Source organism: Nothobranchius furzeri, chromosome 11 (assembly GCF_043380555.1).
Source record: "Nothobranchius furzeri strain GRZ-AD chromosome 11, NfurGRZ-RIMD1, whole genome shotgun sequence".
NCBI lineage: Eukaryota > Metazoa > Chordata > Actinopteri > Cyprinodontiformes > Nothobranchiidae > Nothobranchius > Nothobranchius furzeri.
In genome coordinates, this window is record NC_091751.1 from 4310225 (window position 1) to 4332807 (window position 22583).

The window sequence follows — 22583 nt, forward strand, 5'->3', positions numbered from 1 at the left end:
AATAGGCCACTCCCACAAACTACAGCTGTCCAAATCTATTGGGGGTCAGACTAGGATCACTCACCAGACATTTTGTGGTGATGGCACGATAATTGAAGAAATGAGAGGCAAACGTATTGCCATGGCGTGATGGTGAATTTTGCCATGCTCCCAAAGCCCCGCCTTTTTTCAAAACCTGCCAGTACTGGAGACTAAGTGACCTCAACTTGTCAGCTGCTATTCGCCAGAGATTGCTGGCGAATGGGTAAAAGGAGTCCAATAGGTAGCTGTGAAAAAAAGAGTGGCGTGGTGACAGGTCAAAGTTTGAGGCTTAGCCACGCCCACACCTTTATACTTATTTAAAATCCGACGGTTGAATTTTTTCCTTTATGTCTTAAGAGTCTATAGCAGAAGTTTGAAGGCGATTGGTGAAAAGGGCGATGGAGCATCACTCTCCAACTAACGTGTGCGAAAACCACTAAATCGAGTACTTGGACCAAAATGGCCGACTTCCTGTGCGACTTTACACTTGGCTCCAAGAGACTTTTTTGTAGGTCCTGAGACACCACATTAGTGTGCCAAATTTCATAATCCTCAGTCAAAGCATGACTTGGGGCTGACAGTTTTAATGGTCCTAGGGGGCGCTATTTCAGAAAATAGGCCACGCCCACCGGATGTTCACATCACATTTTGTGGGGGGCTGAACTAGGATCACTCCCAAGAGGTTTTGTGGCGATATCTCTAGAAATGACGAAATGGGAGGCAAACGTAAGGCCTAAGCGGTACGCCTGACTTCGCCGCGCCGCCACAGCCCCGCCTTCTGGAGAAAACTCCCATAAAGTGACGCCAAGCAACCCCAACTTGTCTTCAGTTACCCGCTACAAATTTGGGGTTATTATTGGAAAGGGCGAATTTTGGAAAATTTCCCAGTAAATCTTGACCTTTTAAGTCCTGAGGGGGCGGGGCTTATGTGACATCATCAATCGACCATTCATTTGTCTTCGGAGGGCGACGACGATTGTCCTTAGAACATTTCTTTAACTGTAATTCTTTCATTTATGAATCTATAGCAATTTGAATTTTTTTGGCGAGTGCTCGAACTTTGAGGCCTGGTCCCGCCCCTTCAGTATTTACGAAAAGTCAATTTTATTGTCTCATTTTAATCGTCCATCGCTTCTGTTCGATCGCACACTATTTTTGAGACGATCGTGCGAAAAATGACCAAACTGTTCAACCAAATATAGACCCTAGAAATGGCCAAAACGGGGTCAAAATGGCCACTTTAGTCCAAAATGGCCGACTTCCTGTTTGATATTGACCATGGGTGCAAGAGGCTTTTCTGTGCGTATTGTTGAGTTCTACAAGTGTACCAAATTTCATCACTCTACTATGAAAAAAGGTCAATGCGGAGGGGTATTTTTAATTTTCCAGGGGGCGCTGTTGCAACATTTTTATACCAACTTTCACGTTGCCAGTGAAATACGTAAATTTCACGCACTTTCTATATTGGGCCAGAATTTGGTGAGTTTTTGGATATGCTAAGACCCCCTAAAGGCTTCACTGCTCGGGCCTAATTAAAGCTGCAAGCAGCGTCGTTCGGCCCTCGCAGCTCTGCGCCGCTCCGGCCTGGCCAGCAGCCCGGGGCACCAGGGCACGTCTGGCAGAACAGAATCGTCAACCACCCCGACGCCAGAATCCGCAAATGGCCTCCTAGTCCACACCTCACCCTGACTCAGCATCCCCTCTGAGATCACCATTAAATTGAATTGTAAGGTTACGGCGTTACGCCAGAATTCGCCATGGCATAAAAGCCCCTCCCTTTCTGGAAAGCTATCAGATCTGAATGGTCATTACAACATCATGAAGACAGTGTATGACCTTAGTGTCATGTTCACTAAATTAGAGGGGACAAATATGGGTATTTCAGCATAAAAATAGACTTCCTGTAGTCAGGGGGCGGGGCTTAGGTGATGTCAGCTGTCCACATTGTCATTTTTTACAGATATGGTCAATGATCACACAGACAAAGTTTGAAAAAGATCTGATCATGCACATGGGAGTTATTAAGTCAAGTAAAGTAATGGCGAAAGGTCAAAGTTTGAGGCTTAGCCACGCCCACACCTTTATACTTATTTAAAATCCGACGGTTGAATTTTTTTCCCTATGTCTTACGAGTACATAGCAGAAGTTTGAAGGAGATTGGTGAAAAGGGCGACGGAGCATCACTCTCCAAACAACGTGTGCGAAAACCACTAAATCGCGTACTTGGACCAAAATGGCCGACTTCCTGTGCGACTTTGTCCTTGGCTCCAAGAGACTTTTTTGTAGGTCCTGAGACACCACATTAGTGTACCAAATTTCGTAATCCTCAGTCAAAGCATGGCTTGGGGCTATTAGTTTAAATGGTCCTAGGGGGCGCTATTTAAGAGAATAGGCCACGCCCACAAACTTCAGCTGTCTATTTCTCTTGGGGGTCAGACTAGGATCACTCACCAGAAGTTTCGTAGCGATATCACGATAACTGAAGAAATGAGAGGCAAACGTATTTCCATGGCGTGATGGCGATTTTCGCCATGCTCCCAAAGCCCCGCCTTTTTTCAAAACCTGCCAGTACTGGAGACTAAGTAACCTCAAGTTGTCTACTGCTGTTTCCCACAGAATCCTGGTGATTGGGTAAAAGGAGTCCAGTAGGGAGCTGTGAAAAAAAGAGTGGCGTGGCGACAGGTCAAAGTTTGAGGCTTAGCCACGCCCACACCTTTCAACTTTTGAAAAATCCGACGGTTGAATTTTTTCCCCTATGTCTTAAGAGTATATAGCAGAAGTTTGAAGGAGATTGGTGAAAAGGGCGACGGAGCATCACTCTCCAAACAACGTGTGCGAAAACCACTAAATCGCGTACTTGGACCAAAATGGCCGACTTCCTGTGCGACTTTGCACTTGGCTCCAAGAGACTTTTTTGTAGGTCCTGAGACACCACATTAGTGTACCAAATTTCGCAATCCTCAGTCAAAGCTTGGCTTGGGGCTATTAGTTTAAATGGTCCTAGGGGGCGCTATTTAAGAGAATAGGCCACGCCCACAAACTTCAGCTGTCTATTTCTCTTGGGGGTCAGACTAGGATCACTCACCAGAAGTGTCGGAGCGATATCACGATAACTGAAGAAATGAGAGGCAAACGTATTTCCATGGCGTGATGGCGATTTTCGCCATGCTCCCAAAGCCCCGCCTTTTTTCAAAACCTGCCAGTACTGGAGACCAAGTAACCTCAAGTTGTCTACTGCTGTTTCCCACAGAATCCTGGTGATTGGGTAAAAGGAGTCCAGTAGGGAGCTGTGAAAAAAAGAGTGGCGTGGCGGCAGGTCAAAGTTTGAGGCTTAGCCACGCCCACACCTTTCAACTTTTGAAAAATCCGACGGTTGAATTTTTTTCCCTATGTCTTACGAGTACATAGCAGAAGTTTGAAGGAGAATGGTGAAAAGGGCGACGGAGCATCACTCTCCAAACAACGTGTGCGAAAACCACTAAATCGCGTACTTGGACCAAAATGGCCGACTTCCTGTGCGACTTTGCACTAGGCTCCAAGAGACTTTTTTGTAGGTCCTGAGACACCACATTAGTGTACCAAATTTCGTAATCCTCAGTCAAAGCATGGCTTGGGGCTGACAGTTTTAATGGTCCTAGGGGGCGCTATTTCAGAAAATAGGCCACGCCCACCGGATGTTGACATCAGATTGTTTGAGGGGCCAGACTAGGATTACTCACAAAAAGTTTCGTGACGATATCTTTAGAAATGACGAAATGGGAGGCAAACGTAAGGCCACGGCGGTACGTCTGACTTCGCCGCGCCGCCACAGCCCCGCCCTCTGCCGAAAACTCCCATAAAGTGACGCCAAGCAAGCCCCACTTGTCTTGAGTTACCAGCTACAAATTTGTGGTGATTAAGTGAAATGGGGCAATTTGGGACCTTTCACAGTAAAACTTGACCTTTTTGGTCCTGAGCGGGCGGGGCTTGTGTGATGTCATCATCCAACCATTCATATTACTTTGTGGGTGGATGATGAATGACCACAGAAAGTTTGGTAACTTTATTCTATTCAGTTATGAAGTTATAGCAATTAAAAAAAAATTGGCGAGTAGTCAAACTTCAAGGCCTGGCCCCGCCCCTTCAACATATACAAAAACTCAGAATCCTCATCTCATTTTGTTTGCCCATCCCTTCTGAGCATTTTTACACAATTTTTGAGACGATCGTGCGAAAAATGATCGAGCAATCCAATCAGAAACGGACCCTAAAAACTGCAAAAACGGCTAAAAATCGCCATTTCAACCCAAAATGGCCGACTTCCTGTTTGATATTGACCATGCTTGCAAGAGACTTTTCTGTGCGGACTGTTGAGTACTACAAGTGTACCAAATTTCATAACTGTACGATAAACTAAGCTTTATGGAGAGGGGTTTTTTTCACATTGTAGGGGGCGCTGTTCAGCCATTTTCTTTGCGATTTTTTTGGGACCTTTAAAATATCAAATTTTTCACCAGGCCTGACAAGTTTGCAAAATATTGTGAGTTTTGGGGTATGTTAAGGTCCCCAAAAAGCCATTCAAAGGGGGCACGGAATAACAAAAAAAGAAAGAATTAAAGCTGCAAGCAGCGTCGTTCGGCCCTCGCAGCTCCGCGCCGCTCCGGCCTGGCCGGCAGCCCGGGGCACCAGGGCACGTCTGGCAGAACAGAAACGTCAACCACCCCGACACCAGAAACCGCAAATGGCCTCCTCGTCCGCACCTCACCCTGACTCAGCATCCCCTCTGAGCTCACCATTAAATTGAATTGTAAGGTTACGGCGTTACGCCAGAATTCGCCATGGCATCAAAGCCCCTCCCTATCTGGAAAGCTATCAGATCTGAATGGTCATTACAGCATCATGAAGACCGTGCATGACCTTAGTGTCATGTTGACTAAATTAGAGGGGACAAATATGGGCATTTCAGCATAAAACAATAGACTTCCTGTATTCAGGGGGCGGGGCTTAGGTGATGTCAGCTGTCCACATTGTCATTGTTTAAAGATATGGTCAATGATCACACAGACAAAGTTCGAAAAAGATCTGATCATGCACATGGGAGTTATTAAGTCAAGTAAAGTAATGGCGAAAGGTCAAAGTTTGAGACTTAGCCACGCCCACACCTTTCAACTTTTGAAAAATCCGACGGTTGAATTTTTTCTCCTATGTCTTAAGAGTAAATAGCAGAAGTTTGAAGGCGATTGGTGAAAAGGGCAACGGAGCATCACTCTCCAAACAACGTGTGCCAAAACAACTAAATCGCGTACTTGGACCAAAATGCCCGACTTCCTGTGCGACTTTGCACTTGGCTCCAAGAGACTTTTTTGTAGGTCCGGAGACCCCTCATTAGTGTACCAAATTTCGTAATCCTCAGTCAAAGAATGGCTAGGGGCTGACAGTTTTAATGGTCCTAGGGGGCGCTATTTCAGAAAAATGGCCACGCCCACAAATTTTAGCTGTCCACTTCTATTGGGGGTCAGACTAGGATCACTCACAACAAATTTCGAGGTGATATCTCGATAACTTAAGAAATGAGAGGCAAACGTATTTCCATGGCGTGATGGCGATTTTCGCCATGCTCCCAAAGCCCCGCCTTTTTTCAAAACCTTCCAGTACTGAAGACAAAGTAACCTCAACTTGTCTACTGCTGTTTGCCACAGAATCCTGGTGTTTGGGTAAAAGGAGTCCAGTAGGGAGCTGTGAAAAAAAGAGTGGCGTGGCGACAGGTCAAAGTTTGAGGCTTAGCCACGCCCACATCTTTCAACTTTTGAAAAATCCGACGGTTGAATTTTTTCCCCTATGTCTTAAGAGTATATAGCAGAAGTTTGAAGGAGATTGGTGAAAAGGGCGACGGAGCATCACTCTCCAAACAACGTGTGCGAAAACCACTAAATCGCGCACTTGGACCAAAATGGCCGACTTCCTGTGCGACTTTGCGCTTGGCTCCAAGAGACTTTTTTGTAGGTCCTGAGACACCACATTAGTGTACCAAATTTCGTAATCCTCAGTCAAAGCATAGCTTGGGGCTATTAGTTTAAATGGTCCTAGGGGGCGCTATTTAAGAAAATAGGCCACGCCCACTAAATTCAGATATCTATGTCGCTTGGGGGTCAGACTAGGATCACGCACCAGAAGTTTCGTAGCAATATCACGATAACTGAAGAAATGAGAGGCAAACATACTTCCACGGCGTGATGGCGATTTTCGCCATGCTCCTGAAGCCCCGCCTTTTTTTGAAACCTGCCAGTACTGGATACCAAGTGACCTCAAGTTGTCTACTGCTGTTTGCCAGAGATTCCTGCTGATTGGGTAAAAGGAGTCCAGTAGGGAGCTGTGAAAAAATGAGTGGCGTGGCGACAGGTCAAAGTTTGAGGCTTAGCCACGCCCACACCGTTAAACTTTTGAAAAATCCGACGGTTGAATTTTTTCCTCTTTGTCTTAAGAGTATATAGCAGACGTTTCAAGGAGATTGGTGAAAAGGGCGACGGAGCATCACTCTCCAAACAAGGTGTGCGAAAACCAGTAAATCGCGTACTTGGACCAAAATGGCCGACTTCCTGTGCGACTTTGCACTTGGGTCCAAGAGACTTTTTTGTAGGTCCTGAGACACCACATTAGTGTACCAAATTTCGTAATCTTCAGTCAAAGCATGGCTTGGGGCTGACAGTTTTAATGGTCCTAGGGGGCGCTATTTCAGAAAATAGGCCACGCCCACCGGATGTTCACATCAGATCTTTTGGGGGGCCAGACTAGGATCACTCACAAGAAGTTTCGTGATGATATCTTTAGAAATGACGAAATGGGAGGCAAACGTAAGGCCACGGCGGTACGCCTGACTTCGCCGCGCCGCCACAGCCCCGCCCTCTGCCGAAAACTCACATAATGTGACACCAAGCAACCCCCACTTGTCTTGAGTTACCAGCTACAAATTTGTGGTGATTTAGTGAAATGGGGCAATTTGGGACCTTTCACAGTAAAACTTAACCTTTTTGGTCCTGAGGGGGCGGGGCTTGTGTGATGTCATCATGCGACCATTCAATTTACTTTGTGAGGTGATGACGAATGACCACAGAAAGTTTGGTAACTCTATTCCATTCAGTTATGAAGTTATAGCAATTTAAAAATTTTTGGCGAGTAGTCAAACTTCGAGGCCTGGCCCCGCCCCTTCAGTATTTACGAAAAGTCAATTTTATTGTCTCATTTTGTTCGCCCATCTCTTCTGAGCAATTTTACAGAATTTTTGAGATGATCGTGCAAAAAATGATCGAGCAATCCAATCAGAAACGGACCCTAAAAACGGCCAAAACGGCAAAAAATCGCCATTTCAACCCAAAATGGCCGACTTCCTGTTTGATATTGACCATGCTTGCAAGAGACTTTTCTGTGCGGACTATTGAGTACTATAAGTGTACCAAATTTCATAACGGTACGATAAACTAAGCTTTATGGAGAGGGTTTTTTTTCATTTTCTAGGGGGCGCTGTTCAGCCAATTTCTTTGCGATTTTTTTGGGACCTTTAAAATATCAAATTTTTCACCAGGCCTGACAAGTATGCAAAATATTGTGAGTTTTGGGGTATGTTAAGGTCCCCAAAAAGCCATTCAAAGCGGCACCGGAATAATAAATAAAAATAATAATAAACAGAGCAAAAACAAGAGGCCTTCGCAGCGCTTTCGCTGCTCGGGCCTAATCAGAGCAAAAACAAGAGGCCTTCGCAGCGCTTTCGCTGCTCGGGCCTAATAATAATAATCAGAGCAAAAACAAGAGGCCTTCGCAGCGCTTTCGCTGCTCGGGCCTAATTAAAGCTGCAAGCAGCGTCGTTCGGCCCTCGCAGCTCCGCGCCGCTCCGGTCTGGACGGAGGCCCGGGGCACCAGTGCACGTCTGACAGAACAGAAACGTCAACCACCCCGACACCAGAAACCGCGAATGGCCTCCTAGTCCGCACCTCACCCTGACTCAGCATCCCCTCTGAGCTCACCATTAAATTGAATATTAAGATTACGGCGTTACGCCAGAATTCGCCATGGCATCAAAGCCCCTCCCTTTCTGAAAAGCTATCAGATCTGAATGGTCATTACAGCATCATGAAGACAGTGCATGACCTTTGTTTCATGTTGACTAAATTAGAGGGGACAAATATGGGCAGTTCACCATAAAACAATAGGCTTCCTGTAGTCAGGGGGCGGGGCTTAGGTGATGTCAGCTGTCCACATTGTCATTGTTTACAGATATGGTCAATGATCACACAGACAAAGTTCGAAAAAGATCTGATCATGCACATGGGAGTTATTAAGTCAAGTAAAGTAATGGCGAAAGGTCAAAGTTTGAGGCTTAGCCACGCCCACATCTTTCAACTTTTGAAAAATCCGACGGTTGAATTTTTTCCCCTATGTCTTAAGAGTATATAGCAGAAGTTTGAAGGCGATTGGTGAAAAGGGCGACGGAGCATCACTCTCCAAACAACGTGTGCGAAAACCACTAAATCGCGTACTTGGACCAAAATGGCCGACTTCCTGTGCAATGTTGTGCTTGGCTCCAAGAGACTTTTTTGTAGGTCCTGAGACACCACATTAGTGTACCAAATTTCGTAATCCTCAGTCAAAGCATGGCTTGGGGCTGATAGTTTAAATGGTCCTAGAGGCGCTATTTAAGACAATAGGCCACGCCCACAAACTTCAGCTATGGATATCTCTTGGGGCTCAGGCTAGGATCACTTACAAGAAGTTTCGTAGCGCTATCACAATAACTGAAGAAATGAGAGGCAAACGTATTTCCATGGCGTGATGGCGATTTTCGCCATGCTGCCAAAGCCCCGCCTTTACTCGAAACCTGCCAGTACTGGATACCAAGTGACCTCAAGTTGTCTACTGCTATTTGCCAGAGATTATGGGTGATTGGGTAAAAGGAGTCCAATAGGAAGCTGTGGAAAAAAGAGTGGCGTGGCGAAAGGTCAAAGTTTGAGGCTTAGCCACGCCCACACCTTTCAACTTTTGAAAAATCCGACGGTTGAATTTTTTCCCCTACGTCTTAAGAGTACATGGCAGAAGTTTGAAGGCGATTGGTGAAAAGGGCGACGGAGCATCACTCTCCAAACAACGTGTGCGAAAACCACTAATTCGAGTACTTGGACCAAAATGGCTGACTTCCTGTGCGACTTTGTTCTTGGCTCCAAGAGACTTTTTTGTAGGTCCTGAGACACCACATTAGTGTACCAAATTTCGTAATCCTCAGTCAAAGCATGGCTTGGGGCTGACAGTTTTAATGGCTCTAGGGGGCGCTATTTAAGAAAATAGGCCACGCCCACAAACTTCAGCTGTCTATTTCTCTTGGGGCTCAGACTAGGATCACTCACCAGAAGTTTCGTAGCGATATCACGAAAACTGAAGAAATGAGAGGCAAACGTATTTCCTTGGCGTGATGGCGATTTTCGCCATGCTCCCAAAGCCCCGCCTTTTTTCGAAACCTAACTGTACTGGATACCAAGTGACCTCAACTTGTCTACTGCTATTTGCCAGAGATTCCTATTGATTGGGTAAAAGGAGTCCAATAGGGAGATGTGAAAAAAAGAGTGGCGTGGCGAAAGGTCAAAGTTTGAGGCTTAGCCACGCCCACACCTTTCAACTTTTGAAAAATCCGACGGTTGAATTTTTTCCCCTTCGTCTCAAGAGTATATAGCAGAAGTGTGAAAGTGATTGGTGAAAAGAGCAACGGAGCATCACTCTCCAAACAACGTGTGCGAAAACCACTAAATTGCGTACTTGGACCAAAATGGCCGACTTCCTGTGCGACTTTGCGCTTGGCTCCAAGAGACTTTTTTGTAGGTCCTGAGACACCACATTAGTGTACCAAATTTCGTAATCCTCAGTCAAAGCATAGCTTGGGGCTATTAGTTTAAATGGTCCTAGGGGGCGCTATTTAAGAAAATAGGCCACGCCCACAAATTTCAGATGTCTATGTCGCTTGGGGGTCAGACTAGGATCACGCACCAGAAGTTTCGTAGCGATATCACGATAACTGAAGAAATGAGAGGCAAACATACTTCCATGGCGTGATGGCGATTTTCGCCATACTCCTGAAGCCCCGCCTTTTTTTGAAACCTGCCAGTACTGGATACCAAGTGACCTCAAGTTGTCTACTGCTGTTTGCCAGAGATTCCTGCTGATTGGGTAAAAGGAGTCCAGTAGGGAGCTGTGAAAAAATGAGTGGCGTGGCGACAGGTGAAAGTTTGAGGCTTAGCCACGCCCACACCGTTAAACTTTTGAAAAATCTGACGGTTGAATTTTTTCCTCTTTGTCTTAAGAGTATATAGCAGACGTTTCAAGGAGATTGGTGAAAAGGGCGACGGAGCATCACTCTCCAAACAAGGTGTGCGAAAACCAGTAAATCGCGTACTTGGACCAAAATGGCCGACTTCCTGTGCGACTTTGCACTTGGGTCCAAGAGACTTTTGTGTAGGTCCTGAGACACCACATTAGTGTACCAAATTTCGTAATCCTCAGTCAAAGCATGGCTTGGGGCTGACAGTTTTAATGGTCCTAGGGGGCGCTATTTCAGAAAATAGGCCACGCCCACCGGATGTTCACATCAGATCTTTTGGGGGGCCAGACTAGGATCACTCACAAGAAGTTTCGTGATGATATCTTTAGAAATGACGAAATGGGAGGCAAACGTAAGGCCACGGCGGTACGCCTGACTTCGCCGTGCCGCCACAGCCCCGCCCTCTGCCGAAAACTCACATAATGTGACGCCAAGCAACCCCCACTTGTCTTGAGTTACCAGCTACAAATTTGTGGTGATTTAGTGAAATGGGGCAATTTGGGACCTTTCACAGTAAAACTTAACCTTTTTGGTCCTGAGGGGGCGGGGCTTGTGTGATGTCATCATGCGACCATTCAATTTACTTTGTGAGGTGATGACGAATGACCACAGAAAGTTTGGTAACTCTATTCCATTCAGTTATGAAGTTATAGCAATTTAAAAAATTTTGGCGAGTAGTCAAATTTCGAGGCCTGGCCCCTCCCCTTCAGTATTTACGAAAAGTCAATTTTATTGTCTCATTTTGTTCGCCCATCTCTTCTGAGCAATTTTACACAATTTTTGAGATGATCGTGCAAAAAATGATCGAGCAATCCAATCAGAAACGGACCCTAAAAACGGCCAAAACTGCAAAAAATCGCCATTTCAACCCAAAATGGCCGACTTCCTGTTTGATATTGACCATGCTTGCAAGAGACTTTTCTGTGCGGACTGTTGAGTACTACAAGTGTACCAAATTTCATAACTGTACGATAAACTAAGCTTTATGGAGAGGGTTTTTTTTCACATTGTAGGGGGCGCTGTTCAGCCATTTTCTTTGCGATTTTTTTGGGACCTTTAAAATATCAAATTTTTCACCAGGCCTGACAAGTGTGCAAAATATTGTGAGTTTTGGGGTATGTTAAGATCCCCAAAAAGCCATTCAAAGCGGCACCGGAATAATAAATAAAAAAAATAATTAAAGCTGCAAGCAGCGTCGTTCGGCCCTCGCAGCTCCGCGCCGCTCCGGCCTGGCCGGCAGCCCGGGGCACCAGGGCATGTCTGGCAGAACAGAAACGTCAATCATCCCGTCACCGGAAACAGCAAATGGCCTCCTAGTCCGCACCTCACCCTGACTAAGCATCCCCTCTGAGCTCACCATTAAATTGAATTGTAAGGTTACGGCATACGCAAGAATTCGCCATGGCATCAAAGCCCCTCCCTTTCTGGAAAGCTATCAGATTTGAATGGCCATTACAGCATCATGAAGACAGTGCATGACCTAGGTGTCATGTTGACTAAATTAGAGGGGACAAATATGGGCATTTCAGCATAAAATAATAACTTCCTTTAGTCAGGGGGCGGGGCTTAGATGATGTCAGCTGTCCACATTGTCATTGTTTACAGATATGGTCAATGATCACACAGACAAAGTTCGAAAAAGATCTGATCATGCACATGGGAGTTATTAAGTCAAGTAATGGCGAAAGGTCAAAGTTTGAGGCTTAGCCACGCCCACACCTTTCAACTTTTGAAAAATCCGACGGTTGAATTTTTTCCCCTATGCCTTAAGAGTATATAGCAGAAGTTTGAAGGTGATTGGTGAAAAGGGCGACGGAGCATCACTCTCCAAACAACGTGTGCGAAAACCACTAAATCGCGTACTTGGACCAAAATGGCCGACTTCCTGTGCAATTTTGTGCTTGGCTCCAAGAGACTTTTTTGTAGGTCCTGGGACACCACATTAGTGTACCAAATTTCGTAATCCTCAGTGAAAGCATGGCTTGGGGCTATTAGTTTAAATGGTCCTAGGGGGCGCTATTTCAGAAATTAGGCCACGCCCACATATTTCAGCTGTCTATGTCTCTTTGGGGTCAGACTAGGATCACTCACCAGAAGTTTCGTAACGATATCACGATAAATGAAGAAATGAGAGGCAAACGTATTTCCATGGCGTGATGGCGATTTTCGCCATGCTCCCAAAGCCCCGCCTTTTTTTGAAACCTTCCAGTACTGGATACCAAGTGACCTCAAGTTGTCTACTGCTATTTGCCAGAGACTCCTGCTGATTGGGTAAAAGGAGTCCAGTAGGGAGCTGTGAAAAAAAGAGTGGCGCGGCGACAGGTCAAAGTTTGAGGCTTAGCCACGCCCACACCTTTCAACTTTTGAAAAATCCGACGGTTGAATTTTTTCCCCTATGCCTTAAGAGTATATAGCAGAAGTTTGAAGGCGATTGGTGAAAAGGGCGACGGAGCATCACTCTCCAAACCACGTGTGCGAAAACCACTAAATCGCGTACTTGGACCAAAATGGCCGACTTCCTGTGCAATTTTGTGCTTGGCTCCAAGAGACTTTTTTGTAGGCCCTGGGACACCACATTAGTGTACCAAATTTCGTAATCCTCAGTCAAAGCATGGCTTGGGGCTATTAGTTTAAATGGTCCTAGGGGGCGCTATTTCAGAAATTAGGCCACGCCCACATATTTCAGCTGTCTATGTCTCTTTGGGGTCAGACTAGGATCACTCACCAGAAGTTTCGTAATGATATCACGATAAATGAAGAAATGAGAGGCAAACGTATTTCCATGGCGTGATGGCGATTTTCGCCATGCTCCCAAAGCCCTGCCTTTTTTTGAAACCTTCCAGTACTGGAGACCAAGTGACCTCAAGTTGTCTACTGCTATTTGCCAGAGACTCCTGCTGATTGGGTAAAAGGAGTCCAGTAGGGAGCTGTGAAAAAAAGAGTGGCGCGGCGACAGGTCAAAGTTTGAGGCTTAGCCACGCCCACACCTTTCAACTTTTGAAAAATCCGACGGTTGAATTTTTTCCTCTATGTCTTAAGAGTATATAGCAGAAATTTGAAGGAGATTGGTGAAAAGGGCGACGGAGCATCACTCTCCAAACAACGTGTGTGAAAACCACTAAATCGCGCACTTGGACCAAAATGGCCGACTTCCTGTGCGACTTTGCACTTGGCTCCAAGAGACTTTTTTGTAGGTCCTGAGACACCACATTAGTGTACCAAATTTCGTAATCCTCAGTCAAAGCATGGCTTGGGGCTGACAGTTTTAATGGTCCTAGGGGGCGCTATTTCAGAAAATAGGCCACGCCCACCGGATCTTCCAATCAGATCTTTTGGGGGGCCGGACTAGGATCACTCACAAGAAGCTTCGTGACGATATCTTTAGAAATGACGAAATGGGAGGCAAACGTAAGGCCACGGCGGTACGCCTGAATTCGTTGCGCCGCCACAGCCCCGCCCTCTGCCGAAAACTCCCATAAAGTGACGCAAAGCAACCCCCACTTGTCTTGAGTTACCAGCTACAAATTTGTGGTGATTGAGTGAAATGGGGCCATTTGGGACCTTTCACAGTAAAACTTGACCTTTTTGGTCCTGAGGGGGCGGGGCTTGTGTGACGTCATCATCCGACCATTCAATTTACTTTGTGGGTGGATGACAAATGACCACAGAAAGTTTGGTAACTCTATTCCATACAGATATGAAGATATAGCAATTTAAATTTTTTTGGCGAGCAGTCAAACTTCGAGGCCTGGCCCCGCCCCTTCAACCTATACGAAAAGTCAGAATCCTTGTCTCATTTTTTTCACCCATCCCTTCTGAGCAATTTTACACAATTTTTGAGACGATCGTGCGAAAAATGATCGAGCAATCCAATCAGAAACGGACCCTGAAAACGGCAAAAACGGCAAAAAATCGCCATTTCAACCCAAAATGGCCGACTTCCTGTTTGATATTGACCATGCTTGCAAGAGACTTTTCTGTGCGGACTGTTGAGTACTACAAGTGTACCAAATTTCATAACTGTACGATAAACTAAGCTTTATGGAGAGGGGTTTTTTTCACTTTCTAGGGGGCGCTGTTCAGCCATTTTCTTTGCGATTTTTTTGGGACCTTTAAAATATCAAATTTTTCGCCAGGCCTGACAAGTGTGCAAAATATTGTGAGTTTTGGGGTATGTTAAGGTCCCCAAAAAGCCGTTCAAAGCGGACACGGAATAATAAAAAATAATAAACAGAGCAAAAACAAGAGGCCTTCGCAGCGCTTTCGCTGCTCGGGCCTAATTAAAGCTGCAAGCAGCGTCGTTCGGCCCTCGCAGCTCCGCGCCGCTCCGGCCTGGCCGGCAGCCCGGGGCACCAGGCTACGTCTGCGAAACAGAAACATCGACCACCCCGACACCCGAAACTGCTAACGGCCACCTCGTCCGCACCTCACCCTGACTCAGCATCCCCTTTGAGCCCACCATTATATTTTATGTCTCACCACTAGGGAATCCTCTATCTTAACCACACTGGTGATGTGATGACAGTGACCAACTTTAATGCTATTCTGACCATGTTTTTTAAAGTTATTGAAGGATAACGTTATCTAGGGGGCGCTGTGACCAACTACAGAAAAGTCCCATTGAGGTCAGCTTTGGTGACATTATATAACATTCACCAACCGTTTGTGCCTCATTGGCTAAAGGGCATGATTGTTCATTGCCATGTTCAGTCTCGGGCAAATCGGAGGCCGTTTGTGGAAGTTACAGTCAAATGTAAGGTCATGGCGTCATGCCAGCATTCACCATGGCATCAAATCCCCTCCCTTTCTGGAAAGCTATCAGATCTGAATGGTCATTACAACATCATGAAGACAGTGTATGACCTTAGTGTCATGTTCACTAAATTAGAGGGGACAAATATGGGTATTTCACCATAAAACAATATACTTCCTGTTGTCAGGGGGCGTGTCTTAGGTGATGTCAGCTATCCACATTGTCGTTGTCTTAAGATGTGGTCAGTGATCACACAGACAAAGTTTGAAATAGATGTGATCATGCACTTGGGAGTTATTGTCATGTAATGTAATGGCGAAAGGTTAAAGTTTGAGGCTTAGCCACGCCCACACCTTTCAACTTTTGAAAAATCCGACGGTTGAATTTTTTCCTCTATGTCTTAAGAGTATATAGCAGAAATTTGAAGGAGATTGGTGAAAAGGACGAACGAGCATCACTGTCCAAACAATGTGTGAGAAAACCACTAAATCGAGTATTTGGACCAAAATGGCCGACTTCCTGTGCGACTTTGCGCTTGGCTCCAAGAGACTTTTTTGTAGGTCCTGAGACACCACATTAGTGTACCAAATTTCGTAATCCTCAGTCAAAGCTTGGCTTGGGGCTGACAGTTTTAATGGCTCTAGTGGGCGCTATTTGAGAAAATAGGCCACGCCCACAAATTTCAGCTGTGAATTTCTTTTGGGGGTCAGAATAGGATCACTCACCAGAAGTTTAGTAGCAATATCACGATAACTGAAGAAATGAGAGGCAAACGTATTGCCATGGCATGATGGCGATTTTCGCCATGCTCCCAAAGCCCCGCCTTTTTTCGAAACCTGCCAGTACTGCATACCAAGTGATCTCAAGTGGTCTACTGCTATTTGCCTGAGATTCCTGGTGATTGGGTAAAAGGAGTCCAATAGGGAGCTGTGAAAATAAGAGTGGCATGGCGAAAGGTCAAAGTTTGAGGCTTAGCCACGCCCACACCTTTCAACTTTTGAAAAATCCGACAGTTGAATTTTTTCCCCTACATCTTAAGAGTATATAGCAGAAGTTTGAAGGCGATTGGTGAAAAGGGCGACGGAGCATCACTCTCCAAACAACATGTGCAAAAACCACTAAATCACGTACTTGGACCAAAATGGCCGACTTCCTGTGCGACTTTGCACTTGGCTCCAAGAGACTTTTTTGTAGGTCCTGAGACACCACATTAGTGTACCAAATTTCGTAATCCTCAGTCAAAGCATGGCTTGGAGCTATTGGTTTAAATGGTCCTAGGGGGCGCTATTTAAGAGAATAGGCCACGCCCACAAACTTCAGCTGTCTATTTCTCTTGGGGGTCAGACTAGGATCACTCACCAGAAGTTTCGGAGCGATATCACGATAACTGAAGAAATGAGAGGCAAACGTATTTCCATGGCGTGATGGCGATTTTCGCCATGCTCCCAAAGCCCCGCCTTTTTTCAAAACCTGCCAGTACTGGAGACCAAGTAACCTCAAGTTGTCTACTGCTGTTTCCCACAGAATCCTGGTGATTGGGTAAAAGGAGTCCAGTAGGGAGCTGTGAAAAAGAGTGGTGTGGCGACAGTTCAAAGTTTGAGGCTTAGGAACGCCCACACCTTTCAACTTTTGAAAAATCCGACGGTTGAATTTTTCCCCCTATGACTTAAGAGTATATACCAGAAGTTTGAAGGAGATTGGTGAAAAGGGCGACGGAGCATCACTCTCCAAACAACGTGTGCGAAAACCACTAAATCGCGCACTTGGACCAAAATGGCCGACTTCCTGTGCGTTTTTGCCCTTGGCTCCAAGAGACTTTTTTGTAGGTCCTGAGACACCACATTAGTGTACCAAATTTCGTAATCCTCAGTCAAAGCATGGCTTGGGGCTGACAGTTTTAATGGTCCTAGGGGGCGCTATTTCAGAAAATTGGCCACGCCCACAAATTTTAGCTGGCCATTTCAATTGGGGGTCAGACTAGGATCACTCACAACAAATTTCGAGGTGATATCTCGATAACTTAAGAAATGAGAGGCAAATGTATTTCCATGGCGTGATGGCGATTTTCGCCATGCTCCCAAAGCCCCGCCTTTTTTCGAAACCTGCCAGTACTGGAGACAAAGTAACCTCAACTTGTCTACTGCTGTTTGCCACAGAATCCTGGTGTTTGGGTAAAAGGAGTCCAGTAGGGAGCTGTGAAAAAAAGAGTGGCGTGGCGACAGGTCAAAGTTTGAGGCTTAGCCACGCCCACATATTTCAACTTTTGAAAAATCCAACGGTTAAATTTTTTCCCCTATGTCTTAAGAAAATATAGCAGAAGTTTAAAGGAGATTGGTGAAAAGGGCGACGGAGCATCACTCTCCAAACAACGTGTGCGAAAACCACTAAATCGCGCACTTGGACCAAAATGGCCGACTTCCTGTGCGACTTTGCACTTGGCTCCAAGAGACTTTTTTGTAGGTCCTGAGATACCAAATTAGTGTACCAAATTTCGTAATCCTCAGTCAAAGCATGGCTTGGGGCTGACAGTTTTAATGGTCCTAGGGGGCGCTATTTCAGAAAATAGGCCACGCCCACCGGATGTTGACATCAAATTGTTTGAGGGGCCAGACTAGGATCACTCACAAGAAGTTTCGTGACGATATCTTTAGAAATGACGAAATGGGAGGCAAACGTAAGGCCACGGCGGTACGCCTGACTTCGCTGCGCCGCCACAGCCCCGCCCTTTGCCGAAAACTCCCATAAAGTGACGCCAAGCAACCCCAACTTGTCTTGAGTTACCAGCTACAAATTTGTGGTGATTAAGTGTAATGGGGCAATTTGGGACCTTTCACAGTAAAACTTGACCTTTTTGCTCCTGAGGGGGCGGGGCTTGTGTGATGTCATCATCCGACCACTCAATTTCCTTTGTCGCCCAATGACGAATGACCACAGCACTTTTTGTAACTCTGTTACATTCAGTTATGAAGTTATAACAGTTTATATTTTTTTGGCGAGTAGTCAAACTTTGAGGCCTGGCCCCGCCCCTTCAGCATATACGAAAAGTCAGAATCCTTGTCTCATTTTGTTCGCCTATCCCTTCTGAGCAATTTTACACAAGTTTTGAGTCGATCGTGCGAAAAATGATCGAGCAATCCAATCAGAAACGGACCCTAAAAACGGCAAAAACGGCTAAAAATCGCCATTTCAACCCAAAATGGCCGACTTCCTGTTTGATATTGACCATGCCTGCAAGAGACTTTTCTGTGCGGACTGTTGAGTACTACAAGTGTACCAAATTTCATAACTGTACGACAAACTAAGCTTTATGGAGAGGTTTTTTTTTCACTTTCTAGGGGGCGCTGTTCAGCCATTTTCTTTGCGATTTTTTTGGGACCTTTAAAATATCAAATTTTTCACCAGGCCTGACAATTGTGCAAAATATTGTGAGTTTTGGGGTATGATAAGGTCCCCAAAAAGCCGTTCAAAGCGGGCTAAGAATAATAAATAATTAAAGCTGCAAGCAGCGTCGTTCGGCCCTTGCAGCTCCGCGCCGCTCCGGCCTGGCCGGCAGCCCGGGGCACCAGGACACGTCCGCGGAACAGAAACGTCGGCCACCCCGACACCAGAAACCGCTAACGGTCACCTCGTCCGCACCTCACCCTGACTCAGCATCCCCTCTGAGCCCACCATTATTTTACACGTCTCACCACTAGGGCAATTTCTATCTTTACCACACTGGTGGTGTGATGACACAGACCAACTGTAATGCTTTTCTGACCACGTTTTTTGAAGTTATTGTAGGTTAAATTTATCTAGGGGGCACTGTGACCAACTACAGAAAAATCCCATTGAGGTCAGCTTTGGTTGACAAGATGTTTTACTGTTAATTTTGCATCAATCTGACAAAGAATGGCTTGGGGCTGACAGTTTTAATGACTCTAGGGGGCGCTAGTTTAGAAATAAGGCCACGTCCACTATCTTCAGCTGTCTATTTCTCTTGGGGGTCAGACTAGGATCACTCACCAGAAGTTTCGTAGCAATATCACGAAAACTGAAGAAATGGGACGCAAACGTATTTCCTTGGCGTGATGGCGATTTTCGCCATGCTCCCAAAGCCCCGCCCTTTTTCTAAACCTACCTGTACTGGATAGCAAGTGACCTCAACTTGTCTAATGCTATTTGCCAGAGATTCCTATTGATTGGGTAAAAAGTGTCCAATAGGGAGATGTGAAAAAAAAAAGAGTGGCGTGGCAAAAGGTCAAAGTTTGAGGCATAGCCACGCTCACACCTTTCAACTTTTGAAAAATCCGACGGTTGAATTTTTTCCCCTATGTCTTAAGAGTACATAGCAGAAGTTTGAAGGCGATTGGTGAAAAGGGCGACGAAGCATCACTCTCCATACAACGTGTGCGAAAACCACTAAATCGCGTACTTGGACCAAAATGGCCGACTTCCTGTGCGACTTTGTGCTTGGGTCCAAGAGACTTTTTTGTAGGTCCTGAAACACCACATTAGTGTACCAAATTTCCTAATCCTCAGTCAAAGCATGGCTTGGGGATATTAGTTTAAATGATCGTAGGGGGCGCTATTTAAGAGAATAGGCCACGCCCACAAACTTCAGCTGTCTATTTCTCTTGGGGGTCAGACTAGGATCACTCACCAGAAGTTTCGTAGCGATCTCACGAAAACTGAAGAAATGAGAGGCAAACGTATTTCCTTGTCGTGATGGCGATTTTCGTCATGCTCCCAAAGCCCCGCCTTTTTTTGAAACCTAACTGTACTGGATACCAAGTGACCTGAACTTGTCTACTGCCATTTGTCAGCGATTCCTATTGATTGGGTAAAAGGAGTCCAATAGGGAGATGTGAAAAAAAAAGAGTGGCGTGGCGAAAGGTCAAAGTTTGAGGCTTAGCCACACCCACACCTTTCAACTTTTGAAAAATCCGACGGTTGAAAATTTTCCCCTACATCTTAAGAGTATATAGCAGAAGTGTGAAAGCGATTGGTGAAAAGAGCAACGGAGCATCACTCTCCTAACAACGTTTGCGAAAACCACTAAATTGCATACTTGGACCAAAATGGCTGACTTCCTGTGCGACTTTGCGCTTGGCTCCAAGAGACTTTTTTGTAGGTCCTGAGACTCCACATTAGTGTACCAAATTTCTTAATCCTCAGTCAAAGAATGGCTTGGGGCTATTAGTTTAAATGGTCCTAGGGGGCGCTATTTCAGAAATTAGGCCACGCCCACAAATTTCAGATGTCTATGTCGCTTGGGGGTCAGACTAGGATCACGCACCAGAAGTTTCGTAGCGATATCACGATAACTGAATAAATGAGAGGCAAACATATTTCCATGGCGTGATGGCGATTTTCGCCATGCTCCTGAAGCCCCGCCTTTTTTTGAAACCTGCCAGTACTGGATACCGAGTGACCTCAAGTTGTCTACTGCTGTTTGCCAGAGATTCCTGCTGATTGGGTAAAAGGAGTCCTGTAGGGAGCTGTGAAAAATAGAGTGGCGTGGCAACAGGTCAAAGTTTGAGGCTTAGCCACGCCCACACCGTTAAACTTTTGAAAAATCCGACGGTTGAATTTTTTCCTCTTTGTCTTAAGAGTATATGGCAGAAGTTTCAAGGAGATTGGTGAAAAGGGCGACGGAGCATCACTCTCCTAACAACGTGTGCGAAAACCACTAAATTGCATACTTGGACCAAAATAGCCGACTTCCTGTGTGACTTTGAACTTGGGTCCAAGAGACTTTTTTGTAGGTCCTGAGACACCACATTAGTGTACCAAATTTCGTAATCCTCAGTCAAAGCGTGGCTTGGGGCTGACAGTTTTAATGAACCTAGGGGGCGCTATTTCAGAAAATAGGCCACGCCCACCAGACATTCACATCAGATCTTTTGGGGGGCCAGACTAGGATCACTCAAAAGAAGTTTCGTGATGATATCTTTAGAAATGACGAAATGGGAGGCAAACGTAAGGCCACGGCGGTACGCCTGACTTCGCCGCGCCGCCACAGCCTCGCCCTCTGCCGAAAACTCCCATAATGTGACGCCAAGCAACCCCCACTTGTCTTGAGTTACCAGCTACAAATTTGTGGTGATTTAGTGAAATGGGGCAATTTGGGACCTTTCACAGTAAAACTTGACCTTTTTGGTCCTGAGGGGGCGGGGTTTGTGTGATGTCATCATCCGACCAATCAATTTACTTTGTGGGTGGATGACAAATGATCATAGAAAGTTTGGTAACTCTATTCCATTCACTTATCAAGTTATAGCAATTTAAATTTTTTTGGCGAGTAGTCAAACTTCGAGGCCTGGCCCCGCCCCCTCAGCATATACGAAAACTCAGAATCATTGTCTCATTTTGTTCGCCTATCCCTTCTGAACAATGTGACACCTTTTTTGAGACGATCGTGCGAAAAGTGATCGAGCAATTCGATCAGAAACGGACCCTAAAAACGACAAAAACTGCTAAAAATCGCCATTTCAACCCAAAATGGCCGACTTCCTGTTTGATATTGACCTTGCTTGCAAGAGACTTTTCTGTGCGAACTGTTGAGTACTACAAGTGTACCAAATTTCATAACTGTACGATAAACTAAGCTTTATGGGGAGGGTTTTTTTTCACTTTCTAGGGGGCGCTGTTCAGCCATTTTCTTTGCGATTTTTTTGGGACCTTTAAAATATCAAATTTTTCACCAGGCCTGACAAGTGGGCAAAATATTGTGAGTTTTGGGGTATGTTAAGGTCCCCAAAAAGCCGTTCAAAGCGGGCTAAGAATAATAAAGAAAGAAAGAATAATTAAAGCTGCAAGCAGCGTCGTTCGGCCCTCGCAGCTCCGCGCCGCTCCGGCCTGGCCAGCAGCCCGGGGCACCAGGGCACGTCCGCAGAACACAAACGTCGACCACCCCAACACCAGAAACTGCTAACGGCCACCTTGTCCGCACCTCACCCTGACTCAGCATCCCCTTTGAGCCCTCCATTATATTTTATGTCTCACCACTAGGGAATCCTCTATCTTTACCACACTGGTGGTGTGATGACAGTGACCAACTTTAATGCTATTCTGACCATGTTTTTTAAAGTTATCGAAGGATAACGTTATCTAGGTGGCGCTGTGACCAACTACAGAAAAGTCCCATTGAGGTCAGCTTTGGTGACATTATATAACATTCACCAACCGTTTGTGCCTCATTGGCTAAAGGGCATGATTGTTCATTGCCATATTCAGTTTCGGGCAAATCGGAGGCCGTTTGTGGAAGTTACAGTCAAATGTAAGGTCATGGCGTCACGCCAGCATTCACCATGGCATCAAAACCCCTCCCTTTCTGGAAAGCTATCAGATCTGAATTGTCATTAAAACATCATGAAGACACTGTATGACCTGAGTGTCATTTTCACTAAATTAGAGGGGACAAATATGGGCATTTCACCATAAAACAATAGACTTCCTGTTGTCAGGGGGCGGGGCTTAGGTGATGTCAGC